This window comes from Leptodactylus fuscus, chromosome 3 (assembly GCF_031893055.1).
Source record: "Leptodactylus fuscus isolate aLepFus1 chromosome 3, aLepFus1.hap2, whole genome shotgun sequence".
Lineage (NCBI taxonomy): Eukaryota > Metazoa > Chordata > Amphibia > Anura > Leptodactylidae > Leptodactylus > Leptodactylus fuscus.
In genome coordinates, this window is record NC_134267.1 from 155,486,502 (window position 1) to 155,499,698 (window position 13,197).

Genomic DNA, 13,197 nt, shown 5'->3' on the forward strand with positions numbered 1-13,197 from the left:
AAAAATGGTAATGAATTTGGTGCTGAATTTCAGCGCTGGAAAAAAAAAAAAGCCTCCCATTGACTTCAATGGGTTTCTTTTTCTGCTAGCAGAAAAAGAAACCCATTGAAGTCAATGGGAGGCTTTTTTTTTTCAGCGCTGAAATTCAGCACCAAATTCAAAGCCATTTTCCTCTGTGTGAATGGACCCTAACATTACTTACCCAGCAAACTGGCTTAGGTAATTGTGGAGTAGATTTCAATTTCTGTGTGAACTTATGGGGTGCACCAAAATTATAAAGAGCTGTATGCATAATAGTCAATATAAGAAATAGGGTGGCACTACCAAATTTATGCAAGCAATATAATGGAGGATAATAGGAAAAACTTCATGCAATTTGCCGGTGGTGCTCACAGTGTGTAAAAGTCCAGAAACAGTCCATAGAAGAAAATTGGAAAAAACTGAGCACTCACCATATGAAGTATGCAATAAAAAAAATCCAGACTTTGTTTTAAGAATCCATGTTAAAATACATACGGGAGGAGGCACGCCTGGAGAGGAAGAGCGACAGCTGTTTCGTGCTGATAGCACTTTTTCAAGCTCAATATGAAGCTTATATATTATAAAGAGCTGTATGCGTCTTAGTAATTGTAGTCATTGATATCAGTAGATGACCAATTAAGATCAGATAGCTGAGAGACAGAATCAGTAAGTACTACACTAGGGAGTGTATTAAGGGGGTTAAGGGGGGGTGTACAAGATATAGTACTGCCCGCAATTCATTTGATATTAAAAAGTCAGCGAGTGGCTGACAGTCAGTACTATAAATGAATTGTTTACATTCAATGTAAAAAACAAACAAAAATTGCTTTATGGAAAAAATTTTCATACATTTATTTAGTCATCATAATAATTAGATGGTCCAATGTGTGTGGATTCACCTACTGACAAGTCTATCCTAGACTGCCATGCTAATACAGAATATTAAGCACATCTTGTGTGTCACTTTCCTGGTCTTCTCTGACAGCTGTTGGTTATACATATTGTATTAAACACACTTTGCATATTATTTGCAACGGAGAATAGAAGCAAAATTGCTGATTGTTGCTAATATGAGTCACATCTAACTAAATTGGATGCACACCCAAGCTCAGCCTTTAATCTTTTTATCTAGGGAAATGCCAAGAAATCCTTCCATTGAGGCCACATGCAATTAGAAGGAAGCGTCAATTAGAGAAAAATCCTTCCTATCTACAGAATGATCAGTCAGATTCTTTCTGCATCAGTATTTGGCTGGAACTAGACTGAACTCTTCAACAATGTAGAATGTTGTTTTGAAATGCTTATAATGGTGTGGGAGTTTATTATAGTATTGGCGGCTTGTTTTACTTGACGACACAATAACCATTGACGATTTATAGCTTTCTTACTACTATATGCTTGGAGTTAGAGTTCAGCACCACGTAAAGGTGTCGACACATCCAGCAGTTAATCTTCTCCCCGGTTATTCTGCTATGCAAATATTTTCCTGCTAGCTATAAATCTTCTGTACAGTATTCTAACCCCAGTGTGGATAGGGCATTGTTTGCGGTCAGGCAACATTTTACTAGTTTCCAGTTAACACTGTTAATTCTATTGATCGATCATCGACTACAACCAGCACCACTGTTTACAAATGGCCACGAGAGAGCAAATACTGAACAACCTGACAGAATGATATATGCTATACTGTGTAACAGCGATAGCCTGGAATCTTCTGCACACAGTGTAAAATCTGCAACAAAGCCCCTCACCTGCCATGTGCCTTTTAAAGTATTATATTCTACCTTTGGCCCTCACCGAACCTAGGGCCTGGTGCCATTGTTACATCTGCATAATATGCTAATATGTCTATTTTGCCAAAGTCTGACAACTATTATGGTATGTTCACATACAGAAATGTGGTGCTCATTTTGAGGCGTTTTGCTTAATCATGTTTATTGATCCAATAAAAGTAATAAGTTAATGAAACTTCTCAAAAATAATCAAACTATGAAGATATGGCGGCTAAGAGGTAGGCATAGTATTATATAGGACAGAAATGTGGCAAATCAAAGTGTGTAAGGTGAAAATATGTAACGTGTATGGACAATGGTGTACAGTGTATACAGTGGCTATTCAGGCACCGTAAATGTCATATTAAACTACCCCCCCCCCCCCCCGTTTTAAAATAATACCCTAAAAAAGAATGTGATCTACTTACGCATCGTGCACGCTGGGTGGGCATTCAGGGTGCAACGTCTTCTTCATCCACGCCTCCTCTTCCTCCGGTGTCCTCAGGTCCCGTCCTCCTCCGGTCCCGTCCTCCTCCGGCGCTCGCGAACTGATATTGATTAAAAAAAAATGGCCTGGGCGCATGCGCAGTAGCCGTAGTAGAAGCCGCATGCCACTGCGCATGCGCCCAGGCCATTTTTTTTTTTTTTTAACAATGTCAGTTCGCGAGCGATTTTGCTGATAGAGCCCCTTTAATAAGGCCCGCCACAGCATTTATAGTGCTGCGGCTTCTTTGCCAAATACCAAGCAGTACATTGCATAGTGGCTGAACCAGACTTAACTGCAGCATGGCCACATGATAACTAAATGTTATGAAGTGCTTGCTCGAGCACTGCCACCTCTACAATGAGCTGACTGATGGAGGTGGCGGGTGCTGGACTCACTACTCTAGGCACAGTACAACAATTGTATCTGACTGGAGTAATGGTTTCTTATTTATTGCTGCAAGAGATTGTCTGCTGTTCACAATCTGTCTTTGTTAGAGAAGTCCACTGACTAAAAGGTCATTACAGGTTTTCCCTCTGCTTTAACATCCCAAGAATACCTGTATACCTGGATTCTGGGGGTTATAACCCATTTGCTTACTTCTTTTGTTGTCCCACAATAGGTTTCACATGTAATGCACAAATGTGATGTCATTTCATATTTTTAAATAGTATACATTTAGAAGTTTTCCTTGGAACACTCTTTTTTTGCTGTAATAATGTTTTTTTGGAAAATGGAGAATGATTCTGAGTAATAAAAGCTATAATTATAAGCAATGGTCTTGATACTTTTAATCATTTTTGTCAAAAAATATATATATATCTGTGTTCTGGTTACTACTATATTAATGGCCCATAAAACCTTGTGTTTTTAGTTGTTGGTGTCTGAACATCACAACAGATTTTGCAATGATTTTGTTACAGACTTGTTTTAGAAAATATCTAGGAACTCTGACTAAATATGTATATACATAGATTATACATATGTATGTGTTTACATATAACAGTCTTCATAGTATGTTATGTATTTACATGCAGTGATGTAACTTGAAGTTCCTGGGCCCCAATGCAAAATCTGTAATAGGGTCCCTACCTACCCGGTGTCATTTAGAATATTGGTATATTTTAAATGGGGCAGAGGAACCTTTTGGTCCTCCTCAAGGGCTGGGGCCTGATAGTGGCTGCTACCTCTGCATCCCTATAGCTAAATTCCCTTTTGCACAGCATGTGAGATCTGATCATCAGATCAGGCCAGGTCATCTGTATCAAATCAGTGGAGATCTGACACCCCCATTGATCAGCGGTTCTCAGTAGCTGATACATATAAAATGAAGCAGGAAGCAGACAGCTCTGTTCTCTGTGTAGTGGCCAGACCAGGATAATGCACATCAGCTCCTACTCACTTGAATTGGAGTTGAACAGCAGTGTCTCAGTTCAGCCTTTACACAGCACTGTCTGCTTCCTGCTCCATTCTCTGTGAATTGGCAGCTAAGAACAGCTAATTGATGGGGTGCCCAGTGTCAGACCTCCACCAATCTGATATTGCTGACTGAGGTTTGGTTCACATCTGCGTTGGTATTCCAGAATACCAAACGCAATTGCAAGTGCTGTGCACTAAAAGCACACAGACCCCATAGACTATAATGGGGTCTGTGTGCTTGCCGCCAGATCTCCACACAGAACATGAGGACAGGAAAGTAGTTCACAATCTACATTCCTGTCCGCATGATTCGTGCGGGCAGCGGGCAGCATGCACATGGACCTCATAGTCTATGGGGATCCGTGTGTTTTTACTGCACACCGCTTGCAATTGTGTTTGGTATTCCATTAGGAGGGGGTCCCCATGCAGACTCCCGGAACGGATTATCAAACGCAGATGTGAACCAACCCTTACCTGCAGGATTGATCATCAATATTTTAAACCCAGAAAATCTCTTTCATTTTGGTTGTAGAACAGAGCAGGGAAAACAATATCCCATATTTATCAAAAGTGGCTTCATTTTAGCTAATGTTTAACTTAGAGCTGTTTGAGAGAGGGTGTGACAGTCTTGTAAGTGCTGCGAATCTTCAGTGTTTACCGAGGTTCTTCTGCAGCCCCTTGAAACTTTTCATTGTTCGGGGTAAAGAGACTTGTATACTAATCTATTCATTGTTGATGGCCTATTCTAAGGGTAGATCAAAATCTTGATCTTGAAAACCACTTTACCTTTCCCACTGGCAGTACAACGCTTTGTTTGCCAGGGCCATGGTGAAGTAGATTTAATTTTCTATCCCCCTTCCCAACAACAAACCACACAAACTTTATCAAAGTACCATGCATGGCACAAATAGTTAATGTAAGTCTCCCACAGCCAACAAGGCGACATGGTTCCACTATTCTGGAGTGAATTGTACCATAGAAGCACAAATAAATAAGTATGCTAATTGGGCCTCAGCACGGACAACTAGACAAAATACTAGTGGTGTCTAAGAATCATGGTCAATTTTTCCCAAGCAGGTCTGAAAGGAAAGAAACTACACTTTGTGTACGAGGTCCATTTTAACAGTAACAGCAGCCAACAATGTGGCACGGGTTAGTCGAAAGGACGGCATGGCTTAAAGTGGCAGATTAAAATTTTGAAGCAAAAAAATGGTCTACAAATAAGTTTGCCTAGAGGTGTTCTAAGGGTGCATGCATACAATGTAATGCGGCACTGATTCTTGCACGATAACTTGTGTAAGGATCAGCGCTGCAAAAAGAATCCCACCGACTTCAATTGGTTCAGTTTAGCGCGCGTGACACATTGAAATCAATGGATTGAAAAGCCTCCCATTGATTTCAAAGTATTACGCGCACTATATGTATTTTATGTTGCTGCAGCACGATTAGGTTAATGGAAAATCTTATTACAGAAATCAGGGTATTACCAACCTTGTGCACACTCAGCTGTATTTACTAGAAACATGTATCCTTGTTTTCCACTGCTAGTGTAAATATGCACAAATGATTATTTCTACGTGTCCATGTTCAGTGCTTGAGTGAGTTTCTGTCCTGCTCTACTGTATATCTGGAATAGCTAACATTTAGTAGATTGATAACAGATACACACCATAGATTTATAACTGACCAAATAGTGGATCTTCTAGGGGTAAAGCACTGGCAAGCCTCAGGGCAGGACACCACACAAAGGCTATAAAATGTAATGTTAGTAGAGATGAGCGAACACTAAAATGTTCGAGGTTCGAAATTCGATTCGAACAGCCGCTCACTGTTCGAACGGGTTTCGAACCCCATTATAGTCTATGGGGAACATATACTCGTTAAGGGGGAAACCCAAATCCGTGTCTGGAGGGTCACCAAGTCTACTATGACACCACAGGAAATGATGCCAACACCTCTGGAATGACACTGGGACAGCAGAGGAAGCATGTCTGGGGGCATCTAACACACCAAAGACCCTCTATTACCCCAACATCACAGCCTAACAACTACACACTTTACACACTCAATACCACCTCTCTGACAGTAGGAAAACACCTTGAAACATGTGTATTTGGCACTTGCAGTGAGGAGAGCTTGTCACCAGCAGTGAATTTGGCCCTTGTAGTAAGTTGAGGTTGGCACCAACATTTGTTTTGAAAATCAGGGTGGATTGAGCCTCTAACCAGCAGAGTTGGGGCAAATTCATGGTGGAGGGAGCCTCTAAAAACCCCAGTTTGGACCAATTCATGGTGGAGGGAGCCTCTAAAAACCCCAGTTTGGACCAATTCATGGTGGAGGGAGCCTCTAAAAAACCCAGTTTGGACCAATTCATGGTGGAGGGAGCCTCTAAAAAACCCACTTTGGACCAATTCATGGTGGAGGGAGCCTCTAAAAACCCCAGTTTGGCCCAATTCATGGTGGAGGGAGCCTCTAAAAACCCCAGTTTGGACCAATTCATGGTGGAGGGAGCCTCTAACCAGCCCAGTTTGGACCAATTCATGGTGGAGGGAGCCTCTAAAAACCCCAGTTTGGACCAATTCATGGTGGAGGGAGCCTCTAAACAGCCAAGTTTGGACCAATTCATGGTGGAGGGAGCCTCTAACCAGCCCAGTTTGGGCAAATTCATGGTGGAGGGAGCCTCTAAAAACCCCAGTTTGGACCAATTCATGGTGGAGGGAGCCTCTAAAAACCCCAGTTTGGACCAATTCATGGTGGAGGGAGCCTCTAACCAGCCCAGTTTGGACCAATTCATGGTGGAGGGAGCCTCTAAAAACCCCAGTTTGGACCAATTCATGGTGGAGGGAGCCTCTAACCAGCCCAATTTGGGCAAATTCATGGTGGAGGGAGCCTCTAAGAAACCCAGTTTGGACCAATTCATGGTGGAGGGAGCCTCTAAAAACCCCAGTTTGGACCAATTCATGGTGGAGGGAGCCTCTAAAAAACCCAGTTTGGACCAATTCATGGTGGAGGGAGCCTCTAAAAACCCCAGTTTGGACCAATTCATGGTGGAGAGAGCCTCTAAAAACCCCAGTTTGGACCAATTCATGGTGGAGGGAGCCTCTAACCAGCCCAGTTTGGACCAATTCATGGTGGAGGGAGCCTCTAAAAACCCCAGTTTGGACCAATTCATGGTGGAGGGAGCCTCTAAAAAACCCCAGTTTGGACGAATTCATGGTGGAGGGAGCCTCTAAAAACCCCAGTTTGGACCAATTCATGGTGGAGGGAGCCTCTAAACAGCCATGTTTGGACCAATTCATGGTGGAGGGAGCCTCTAACCAGCCCAGTTTGGGCAAATTCATGGTGGAGGGAGCCTCTAAAAAACCCAGTTTGGACCAATTCATGGTGGAGGGAGCCTCTAAAAACCCCAGTATGGACCAATTCATGGTGGAGGGAGCCTCTAACCAGCCCAGTTTGGGCAAATTCATGGTGGAGGGAGCCTCTAAAAAACCCAGTTTGGACCAATTCATGGTGGAGGGAGCCTCTAAAAACCCCAGTTTGGACCAATTCATGGTGGAGGGAGCCTCTAAAAAACCCAGTTTGGACCAATTCATGGTGGAGGGAGCCTCTAAAACCCCCAGTTTGGACCAATTCATGGTGGAGGGAGCCTCTAAAAAACCCAGTTTGGACCAATTCATGGTGGAGGAGGCCTCTAAAAACCCCAGTTTGGACCAATTCATGGTGGAGGGAGCCTCTAAAAAACCCAGTTTGGACCAATTCATGGTGGAGGGAGCCTCTAACCAGCCCAGTTTGGACCAATTCATGGTGGAGGGAGCCTCTAAAAACCCCAGTTTGGGCAAATTCATGGTGGAGGGAGCCTCTAACCAGCAGAGTTGGGGGAAATCAGGGTGGAGGGAGCCTCTAACCAGCAGAGTTGTGGGAAAGCAAGGTGGAGGGAGCCTCTAACCAGCAGAGTTGGTGGAAATCAGGGTGGAGGGAGCCTCTAACCAGCAGAGTTGGTGGAAATCAGGGTGGAGGGAGCCTCTAACCAGCAGAGTTGTGGGAAATCAGGGTGGAGGGAGCCTCTAACCAGCAGAGTTGTGGGAAATCAGGGTGGAGGGAGCCTCTAACCAGCAGAGTTGTGGGAAATCAGGGTGGAGGGAGCCTCTAACCAGCAGAGTTGTGGGAAAGCAGGGTGGAGGGAGCCTCTAGCCAGCAGAGTTGGTGGAAATCAGGGTGGAGGGAGCCTCTAACCAGCAGAGTTGGGGGAAATCAGGGTGGAGGGAGCCTAATATTAGCAGAATTGTGCAACGCTTATGGTGGATGAGTATGAGGATGCGGAGGAATTGGAGAGGTTGAGTACAGACATGGAGTTTCATGTTGGGGTGCTTTACACAGGTGGGCACAAAAATGAAGGCTCTATCCAGTGGTGGTTCATTTTTATCAAAGTGAGCCGGTCGGCACTCTCAGCTGACAGACGGGTGCGCTTGTCAGTGATGATGCCACTGGCTGCACTGAACACCCTCTCAGATAGGACGCTGGCGACAGGACAGGACAGCACCTCCAAGGCATATAGGGCAAGTTCAAGCCACAGGTCCAACTTCGACACCTAATACGTGTAGGGCACAGAGGGGTCGGAGAGGACAGGGCTGTGGTCGGAAAGGTATTCCCGCAACATGCGCCTATACTTCTCACGCCTGGTGACACTAGGACCCTCCGTGGCGGCACTTTGGCGAGGGGGTGCCATCAAGGTGTCCCAGACCTTAGACAGTGTGCCCCTCGTTTGTGTGGATCGGTGAGAACTTGGTCGCCTACTGGAGGAACTGCCCTCCCTGCCGCCAACGTCACATGCTGGAAACATCTCCATCATATTCTGCACCAATTGCCTGTGGCAAGCATTGATGCGATTGGCCCTCCCCTCTACCGGAATAAAAGACGAGATGTTGTTTTTATACCGGGGGTCAAGGATAGCAAAGATCCAGTACTGGTTGTCCTCCATGATTTTGACAATACGCTTGTCGGTTGTAAAGCACCCCAACATGAACTCAGCCATGTCTGCCACAGTGTTAGTTGGCATGACTCCTCTGGCCCCACCGGAAAGTTCAATCTCCATTTCCTCCTCATCGTCCATGTCTACCCATCCGCGCTGCAACAATGGGACGATTCGAAGTTGGCCGGAAGCCTCCTGTATCACCATCACATCATCGGACAACTCTTCTTCCTCCTCCTCCTCCATTAAACGCAGTGAAGCGGACAGATGTGTGGACCTACTCTCCAGCTGTGATGGATCGGATGCTATCCCTAACTCCTCTGTGTGATCTGAGTTATCCCTGATGTCAATCAGGGATTCTCTCAGAACACACAAGAGCGGGCTTGTAAGGCTCACCATCGCATCCTCAGAGCTCACCCTCCTTGTGGACTCCTCAAAGACCCGTAGGATGTCACAAAGGTCTCTCATCCATGGCCACTCATGGATGTGAAACTGAGGCAGCTGACTTTGTGGCACCCTAGGGTTTTGTAGCTGGTATTCCAGCAAAGGTCTCTGCTGCTCAACCACTCTATTCAACATCTGAAACGTTGAGTTCCAGCGTGTGGGGACGTCGCACAAAAGCCGGTGTTGTGGCACATGCAGGCGTTGCTGGAGAGATTTTAAGCTAGCAGCGGCTACTGTCGACTTGCGAAAGTGGGCGCACATGCGCCGCACTTTCACCAGTAGCTCTGGAACATTGGGGTAGCTCTTTAGGAAACGTTGCACCACTAGGTTGAAGACGTGGGCCAGGCATGGAACATGTTGGAGTCCGGCAAGCTCCAGAGCTGCTACCAGGTTCTGGCCGTTATCACAAACGACCATGCCTGGGCCCAGGTGCAGCGGCTCAAACCATATTGCCGTCTCATCGAGGAGGGCATCCCTCACCTCGGAGGCAGTGTGCTGTCTGTCCCCCAAGCTGATCAGCTTCAGCACAGCCTGCTGACGTCTACCAACGCCAGTGCTGCAACGTTTCCAACTCGTAGCTGGGGTCAATCTAACAGCGGAGGAGGAGGCGGTGGCGGAGGAGGAGGCGGTGGAGGAGGAGGAGGAGGAGGGGGGTGTTCTTCTCGTGTCCCTGCCAGGAATGTTAGGCGGGGAGACTAGGTACAACGGGCCAGTTTGGGAAGCAGTCCCAGCCTCAACTACATTCACCCAGTGTGCCGTCAGTGAAATGTAGCGTCCCTGTCCGCATGCACTTGTCCACGCGTCGGTGGTCAAGTGGACCTTTGTGCAAAGCGCGGAACTAAGGGCCCGCCTGATGTTGAGTGACACGTGCTGGTGCAAGGCGGGGACGGCACACCGGGAGAAGTAGTGACGGCTAGGGACGGCATAGCGAGGTGCCGCAGTTGCCATCAGGTCCAGGAAGGCGGGAGTTTCAACAAGCCGGAACGCCAACATCTCCTGGGCCAGCAGTTTAGCGATGTTGGCGTTCAAGGCTTGCGCGTGTGGGTGGTTAGCAGTGTATTTCTGCCGCCGCTCCAATGTCTGAGAGATGGTGGGTTGTTGTAAAGAAGCGCCTGATGGTGCCTTTGATGGTGCAGGAGAAGGAGATAAGACAGGAACAGGGGAGGATGAGGAAGAAGTCAACAAAGTGGCAGAGGCAGATGAAGTGGTGTCCTGGCTCGTCCTCTGGAGTGCATCGCCAGCACAGTCAGCAGTGGCAGAGGCAGTGGCGTGAACGGCAGGCGGCCTTTGTCCTGCCGTTGCTGCCTGCCACTGATTCCAGTGCTTGGATTCCAAATGACGGCGCATTGAAGTGGTGGACAGGTTGCTCTTCTCAGAGCCCCTAATCAATTTCGAGAGGCAAATTGTGCAGACAACACTATATCTGTCCTCGGCGCATTCCTTGAAAAAACTCCACACCTTCGAGAAACGTGCCCTCGAGGTGGGAGTTTTTCGGGGCTGGGTATGAACTGGAACATCTTGGGAGATTCCGGGTGTGGCCTGGCTTCGCCTAAGCTGCTGACCTCTGCCTCTGCCTCTAGCTACCCTTTTTGGTGCTGCACCTGCCTCAACATCCACACTACTTTCCCCGCTTGACATCCCCCCTGTCCAGGTCGGGTCAGTGTCCTCATCATCCACCACTTCCTCTTCCAACTCCTGTCTCATCTCCTCCTCCCGCACAATGCGCCGGTCAACTGGATGCCCTGACGGCAACTGCGTCACATCATCGTCGATGAGGGTGGGTTGCTGGTCATCCACCACCAAATCGAACGGAGATGGAGGAGACTCTAGTGTTTGAGCATCTGGACACAGATGCTCCTCTGTTAGGTTCGTGGAATCGTGACGTGGAGGGGCAGGTTGAGGGACAATGAAAGGAGCGGAGAACAGCTCTGGGGAGCAGGGACAGTTGGGGTTATTGTTCTGTGAAGCTTGGGAATTTTGGGAGGAAGGAGGACAAGACTGTTGGGTAATAGGAGGAGAGGAGGCAGAGTCTGACTGGCTGCTGGACAATGTGCTGTAAGCGTTCTCTGACAGCCATTGTAAGACCTGTTCCTGGTTCTCGGGCCTACTAAGGTTTGTACCCTGCAGTTTAGTTAATGTGGCAAGCAACCCTGGCACTGTGGAGTGGCGCAATGCTTGCTGCCCCACAGGAGTAGGCACGGGACGCCCTGTGGCTTCACTGCTACCTTGCTCCCCAGAACCATTCCTCCGACCTCGCCCACGGCCTCGTCCACGTCCCTTTCCGGGAGCCTTGCGCATTTTGAATTCCCAGTTAGAAACTGGCACTATATACCAGTAGCAAAAATTGTGGGTGCACGTAACCTCAATATATTCTTTGAATTACCAGTCAGAAACTGGCACTATATGGCAGTAGCAAGAAATGAGGGTATTTGTAACCCCAATATATTCTTTGAATTCCCAGTCAGACAATGGCACTATATACCAGTAGCAAAAATTGTGGGTGCACGTAACCCCAATATATTCTTTGAATTACCAGTCAGAAACTGGCACTATATGGCAGTAGCAAGAAATGAGGGTATTTGTAACCCCAATATATTCTTTGAATTCCCAGTCAGACAATGGCACTATATACCAGTAGCAAAAATTGTGGGTGCACGTAACCCCAATATATTCTTTGAATTACCAGTCAGAAACTGGCACTATATACAAGTAGCAAGAAATGAGGGTATTTGTAACCCCAATATATTCTTTGAATTCCCAGTCAGACAATGGCACTATATACCAGTAGCAAAAATTGTGGGTGCACGTAACCCCAATATATTCTTTGAATTCCCAGTCAGACAATGGCACTATATACCAGTAGCAAAAATTGTGGGTGCACGTAACCCCAATATATTCTTTGAATTCCCAGTGAGACAATGGCACTATATACCAGTAGCAAAAATTGTGGGTGTATATAGCCCCAATTCTATTGCTAGGGGACTTGCAGGGTATTTCTGAGGTGAAGGTGGGGGGGGGCACACCGTTGGAACGGGGATTTGGGGTGTATATATGGGGTATACGGGAATACACTGTCAGTGTGTTCCATTCAGGATCCTGGGAAAGCTGGGTTGCGGCGATTGAGCCCCTCAGTGCCACGTTACACTGACAAGCTTCTCCCTGGAATTGAAGTGATATGTAACCCCAATATATTCTTTGAATTCCCAGTCAGACAATGGCACTATATGGCAGTAGCAAAAATAGTGGGTGTATATAGCCCCAATTCTATTGCTAGGGGACTTGCAGTGTATTTCTGGGGTGAAGGTGGGGGGGCACACCGTTGGAACGGGTATCGGGGGTATATATAGGGTATACGGGAATACACTGTCAGTGTATTCCATTCAGGATCCTGGGAAAGCTGGGTTGCGGTGATTGAGCCCGTCAGTGCCACGTTACACTGACAAGCTTCTCCCTGGAATTTAGCTCTTACAAGAGCTGTTGGTTGTCTTCTCCTTCCTATCCTAGCCTGTCCCTGCCTACCCAGAATCTAACCCCTAGCTAATTGGACGGAAACCTCCGTCCCCGGTGAATTGCAAGCTCAGAATGACGCGAAGCTGGGCGTCGCTGTTCTTTTAAATTAGAGGTCACATGTTTTCGGCAGCCAATGGGTTTTGCCTACTTTTTTCAACGTCACCGGTGTCGTAGTTCCTGTCCCACCTACCCTGCGCTGTTATTGGAGCAAAAAAGGCGCCAGGGAAGGTGGGAGGGGAATCGAGTAATGGCGCACTTTACCACGCGGTGTTCGATTCGATTCGAACATGCCGAACAGTCTAATATCCGATCGAACATGAGTTCGATAGAACACGTTTTTAATAAAGCCAAGAAAATGTGCCCTCCTGACAGAGCGTATAAATATCAGGTGCCCAAACGAACACCATTGATTGCTCAGGAATGGTGGGCATAGAGAAAAAAATTCCAACTGTAACAATTAGTGGAGCAGCAGTTATTTCGTGTAGTAAACTGCTGGACTAGTTGGAGGTGGTGAAAAGGTCCTCTTTAGCCCAAAACGGCAGGCCTTAGTCTATGCTCATTACAACTGCCATTGTAAA

The 13,197-nt window shown here is 46.7% G+C and overlaps 1 protein-coding gene across 2 annotated transcripts in view; it reads left to right on the plus strand.

Moving 5' to 3' along the window:
* MCF2L2 (MCF.2 cell line derived transforming sequence-like 2) overlaps positions 1 to 13,197 on the plus strand; it is a 274,167-nt gene that overhangs the window by 97,043 nt on the left and 163,927 nt on the right. The gene's annotated exons all lie outside the window — the stretch shown is intronic.